General features: G+C 36.7%; 1 long non-coding RNA gene across 1 annotated transcript; it reads right to left on the bottom strand.

Moving 5' to 3' along the window:
• Positions 4,502 to 5,967, bottom strand: LOC110262913. The gene is made up of 3 exons (XR_002347925.1): positions 5,671 to 5,967; positions 5,038 to 5,143; positions 4,502 to 4,518 (listed from the first exon to the last, which is right to left on the bottom strand). It is a non-coding gene; the product is annotated as an uncharacterized LOC110262913 (long non-coding RNA).

The following is a 6,217-nucleotide window of genomic DNA, read 5'->3' as shown; positions in this document are numbered from 1 at the left end:
AACTAAAACTGAAAGTAAATTACTCAAATAGAATTTAAATCAAACAAAAGAAAATTGCTCAATCTAGTTATCCACCAATTTAATCATTGTTGATACAAAATCAATCTCCGACAACGGCGCCATAAACTTGATGCACGGAAACTTGTTTCTCAATAATTCTCCCTCGACAAGTATACCGAATTGTCGTCAAGTAAAAACTCACAATAGAGTGAGGTTGAATCCCACAGGGATTGATTGGTCAAGCAATTTTAATTGGAGGAATGTTTTAGTTGAGCTAAGCCGAATTTGGTTTGAGAATTGCAGAAAATTAAATGGCAGAAAAGTAAATAACAGAAAGTTTAAATGCTGGAATTAAAGAGCAAAATGTAAATGGCAGAAATTAAATTGCAGAATCTTAAATGGGGATTTGGGGAAATGAACATAAAAGTAAATGGCAGAAAGTAAAGAGAATGGGTAAGATTAGAAATGGGGAATTCATTGGACTCAGGAGATGTTGTATTCTCCGGATCAAGTTCATCTTCATCTCTTCCTCAATCAATGCATTTATTGATCTCCTTGGCAATCTTAAGTGATTGAATTCCAATTCCTTGGTAATTCAATCTCTCAAATCTTGATCAATAGCCAATTCCTTGGTCTAATTGCTCATGAGAAGAGATGAAGAGTGGTCACTGATTATACCACATGTATTCCCAAATCAAAGTGTTGGTAGGATTATATGTCACTCTATCCATCCAAACCCTAATTTGGTCCAACATGAGAAAGCATTTCTAGCATAATTTCTTCATTCCTCTTCCAAGGTTCCGAAGAGATCCAAGTATGAATAGCTTCTTTTCCAAGACAACTACCCAATTTGATGAAGATTGAAAGCTTTCTAGTAAAATCAAGAGAAAAGAAAGAAGAAGAATAATGAAAACTATTATTGATCCATCAAATTACAACATAGCTCCCTAACCCAATGAAAGGGGTTTAGTTGTTCATAGCTCTGGGAATGGAAAGCAAAGATGGAGAATACATTCTGAAAGTAAAACTAGAAGTTGCAGAGAAAGTAAAATTATACAAAGAGTAGTTCTCCCAATGCCAAAAGCTCCCAATCTAGTTCAAAACTACTCCTATATATACTACTCTTCTGATCTTCTAGTTGGCTCTTCAAGTCTTTGAATATGGACCTTTGGATCTTGAGTTTGAAGCAGTTTGGAATCTTCAGTGGGCTCAGCTTTACTTGCAGAGGAAGTGTGAAGTAGGCATGGACTTTAGCTAGGACGTTAGTGGCGTTAACGTTAAGTGAAAATGTGGGTTCGAGAATGTTAGTGACGATCACCTTTTTCACTAACGTTCCTAGCCCAAGATGGTTCACGTTAACTTCAACGTTAGTGGCACTAACGTGACCACTAACGTTGCCTCTTAGTCCATCGCAAGCGTTATTGGCGTTTACCTTTGCCAATAACGTTGCTCTTAGCCCCCTTTTTTCACGTTAGAGTCCACGTTAGTATAACTAACGTGGCTCTTAACGTGGGCATGCCTTAGCCTCGAGAGCGTTAGTGACACTTACCTTTGTCACTAACGCTCCAAACGCCCCTTCTCACATTAGTGCCTCACGTTAATTGTCTTAACGTGGCCACTAACGTTGTGGTGATAGCCATCTCCAATGTTAGTAACAAAGGTGGGTGTCACTAACGTTGGTTCATCATTCCTTCCTCCACGTTAGCTTCCACGTTGATGTAATTAACGTGGCAGCCAACGTGGCTCATAGTGGCTTGGTCCAACGTTAGTGACAAAAGTGAGTGTCACTAACGTTGGCGACTCCTTGCTCCTCCCACGTTAGAGTTCACGTTAATGTAGTTATCGTGACTCTTAACGTGGCCAATTGGGCTTTGTCCAACGTTAGTGACAAAGGTGAGTGTCACTAACGTTGGCATGGTCTTCCTTTCCATGTTAGAGTTCACGTTAACTAAGTTAAAGTGACTCTTAACGTGACTAATTGCCAATTTGGAGCGTCAGTGGTATTCATTTTTACCACTAACGCTGGAGCTCCCTTTCTCTCCACGTTAACTACCACGTTAATGTAGTTAACGTGGCAATTAACGTGGGCCACCATGGTTTCGAAGGCATTATTGGCAATCACTTTTCTCATTAACGTTGCAAGTTTATTCCTATTCCACGTTAGTGGTCACATTAATTAGATTAACGTGGCTGCTAATGTTGCTCTTCCTTGCTTCCTTTGTCCTGAAATCAAGAAAATAAAGTGTATCAAAGCTCTAATCCAAGTTATGAGACATGCATTATCCAATTTGTCATTCAATTCATGCATAATTCTCATAAAATCACATGAAATTCATAATGTTTTCTTGAATCAAGATGTAAGTGATTATCTACCCAAAACTTGCTTATTAACTAAGAAAATGCATGAAACTACCCTAAAACAGTAAAGAAAAGGTCAGTAAAATTGGCCAAAATGCCCTGGCATCACACATAAACCCACATTTATTCATCCAAATAGCATACTTTTGCGTTCTCTCCCTAAATTGAGCCTAATTGTGAAAACATGCTATTTTGTGCTTAATTTAATCTCTTTTATCCCACTTTTATGCCATTCGATGCCATGACATGTTTGTTGAGTGATTTTCGGTCTAAGAGGCTAATTTGGCAAGATAAGAGTGGAAGAAAAGCATGCAAGAGGGAGAAAACATGAAGAAAACAAAGGAGAAGCACACATCGGAGTGTGCGTGCACACAACCCCCTATGCGTACACACAAGAGCCACAAAACCATGTGTGCATACGCATAACAACCTGTGCGTATGCACAAGAAGAAAATCAGCATGTGTGCGTACGCACACACCTGTGCGTACGCACAGGTCCTAGCGCGTGACTCATTTATTGCAAATCGCTGGGCCCAGTTTTTGGACTTTCTGAAGCTGATTGAGTGCTATATGAAGGAAGGCCTCACTCCATGTGAAAGGGGGGAGAAATTAGGGTTAGTTTAGCATTATGTAGTGTAGTTCTCTAGAGAGAAAAGCCCCCCTCCTCTCTCTAGAATTAGGGTTTGTTAGTTTAATTTCTTGTAATTTCTACTTTTAATTCTTGTTTCTATTTACTTTTCCTTGTCATTTATTGTTATTGCTTCTTTCTTCTTCTTCATTCCTCTTGTTATTTCCTTTATTTTGTCATTTTTATGTTTTATGAAACTCTTGTTATTTTAATTTACATTTAATGCAAATTTATGTTCCCATGTCATTTATTGCTTTCTTTAGTTGTTATTGTTATTTTCTTGCTTTGGTAGCTTTAGATTTTACTTTAATATAATTTAATATTATTTTATTCTCATACACACCAAGTGTTTGATAAAATGCTTGGTTTAGTTTTTGCTTAGTTTCTCTCCACTCTTGGCTTGAAATTGATGACTTTGGTGATCCTTGAGTCATTGATGTCCATTCTTGTTTGATATATTAGAGTAGTTAGTTGATTTTGTCTCCCTTGACTCTATGTGACCCCTTAGTGTTGACATAGGACTTAGGGATTGAAATTAACTATGCCTATTTGACTTATCTTCGATGTAAGGTTGAATAAGTAGGATTAATTCTTCATAATCATCATGTGTTTGTGGTCAATGGCTAGGATAGGTAACATTAGCTCCCAATTGCTTGCCAAGAGGTTTTCTTGCATTTTAAGTTTTCTTTCCTTGCATTTAATTGCTTTGACTTTTAATTCCTTGCATGTTTATTTAATTGCTTTGATGTTTAATTTCTTGCATGTTTAATTTTCACACTCTTAGTTAAAAAATTGGGTGTTTTGGTGGAATTGAGTTGTGGATGTCCATTCCACATTGTGTGAGAATGGTTAATTGGTTTAGTTTCCATTGACGCTAGTCTTTCACTAAGTAATTAGTGAGTTGACTAGAACTTATGGATTGAGATCAATTACGCCTTTTGACTAATTCTCAAGGAGGATTGACTGATTTGGATTGATTCCACATAATTGCCATATTTGTAGTCCATAACTAGGATAGGAACCCTAAATTCCCCAATTCTTGCAAAGAGTTGCCATTTACATTCCTTGCATGCTCATTTACTTTCTTGCTATTTACTTTCTTGCATGCTAAGTTACCTTCTTGCACTTAATTTCTTGCCATTTATAGTACTTGCTCTTGCTTGCAATCATCCAACCCTCATTTCCCTTCATAGCCAATAATATGACACTTAATTGCAACTCCTAGGGAAGACGACCCGGGAACTCAATACTCTCGGTTAATAATATTTGTTTTATATTGTGACTCATCTTTAGAATTTAAATTTGATGTTGAGAGTTAGTTGTTGATTTGGCTATGCTTACAACAAAGTGATCTTATTTTGAGAGAAAATCCAAATCGACACCAATTCTCATCTTATCACTAGTGAATGAAGGGTGATTCTTAAAAATGATGCTGAAAAAATATATTTAACTGAAATTTGTCTTTTTAAAATAATCAAACAAACCTACCTAAAATATATATCCTCCTTATTAAAACGTTGTTCCAAGAAGTCCTGAGAGAATGCAAAGCTAAATTAAAACAGTAAATACAGAAAGTAACATTTCAAAGAGAGATAACAAGTATATCAATACTCAATACTCTTAAATGTTATTATCCTATTCCGCAACATATGTTATAATGTACAAATACTTTGTTTCTACTCAAATATCTGTATCGTAGGCGTATCTGCATCATATATTATTAAATTAAACTTCCTAATTGTGACTATAATTTTGATAAAATGGCCATATTTACTTATTTCTATTTGTGCAAAATGGAAGGCCAGACTTGCTAGCATTAATTCTCTTACAAGAAACTAGTATAACTTAGAAAACAACAATGATAAAGCCATGAAGAGATTATATTAGTTCCTATTAAACAAAACAATTAGATTAGAACTAAAGGTGAATTTTTAGTATTAAGAAATCAACTATCTCTCTTAAATCTCCAATTCAAATATGCCAGTAATCCAAAAGGTTGACTTACTATACAATGAACGAGTGCATAAATAGAAGGAAAGATGAAGAGGTACTAAAGGGCAGAAAAAGAGTTAGTTTTCTTATTCCTGCAATTGTGAGCACACGCTGATGCTGCGAAAATCCTTTTGCTGGTTCAGATTGCCATTTTCCCTCTCAATTCTGATAAAGAAAATTGACAATTGAGAAAGATGATCAATACAATGCAAGTGAAGAGTGAACATTGACAATTGAGAAAGATGATCAACATAGCAGAGCCACAAAACACACAACAGCACACCAGAACTAGAACCCAGAACCCACAGCAGCAACAGCACAACTAGAAATTTAATAACAGCGCAAAATTAATACTACCAACAGCATTCAGCATTCAGCAACAAAAATTATCCTTCAGCAACAAACAACACTTGATTTGATTTCCATTTTTAAAAAATAGTAACAAGTAGTCCCTAATCACACTAAACCTGAAATCAATAAAGCTAAACAAAAATTTCAATAATGATTTGATTTCTATTTTTAGTAGCAACAAGAAAATTTCAACAAAAATTTCAGTAATTAAAAAAAAGAGCAACAGCACAAAATCAATTATTTGATTTTTCATTAATCCATTCACAGTTTCACATTCAAAAATTAGGAACAGGGCATAAAAGGAAGAGAAGAACCGAAGAAGTGAAAGTAGTGCCGCTAACCTTCGACGGAGACATGGACGGTGACCGGCGAGACAACAGCGAGTGGCGACACAGCGACGAGTGGCGGCACAGCGGCGAACTGCTCCAAGTTCGAGAGAAGCCAGGGAGGACGGAGACAGGGGGAAGGAGGACGCCGAGCTACAAGAGAGGAAGTAGAGGTGCCGACAGCACTGCAACGGAACCGTTGCAGGGAGAACTTAGGGTTTTGGTTGGGTGAGTTTGACCTTGGGTTCAGATTTCAGGGGGATAGTGATAGTAATTCATGAATTGGGGGGTGGGGTGGGTGTTAGGGGGAAGGGGTGGGTTTTGGAAAGTGGACCGGACTATTTTTCAGGCCGATTTCGGTTGAACTGATTAGACCGGCCAGTTCGGCCAGTTTTCAGAATATTCATTATTGTTATAACAAATCGGTTTTATTCTGGTTAGTTAAAAAATTTTAAAAAATCAGTTCATTAAAACGTCCAATAATATAACGACACGTAAGCGTCTTTACAAAAAGACATTTTATGCAACTTTATGGGAGCATCCCCTTATTCTAATACTCACA

This window comes from Arachis ipaensis, chromosome B05 (assembly GCF_000816755.2).
Source record: "Arachis ipaensis cultivar K30076 chromosome B05, Araip1.1, whole genome shotgun sequence".
NCBI lineage: Eukaryota > Viridiplantae > Streptophyta > Magnoliopsida > Fabales > Fabaceae > Arachis > Arachis ipaensis.
This window is presented reverse-complemented; position numbering and strand designations above follow the sequence as displayed.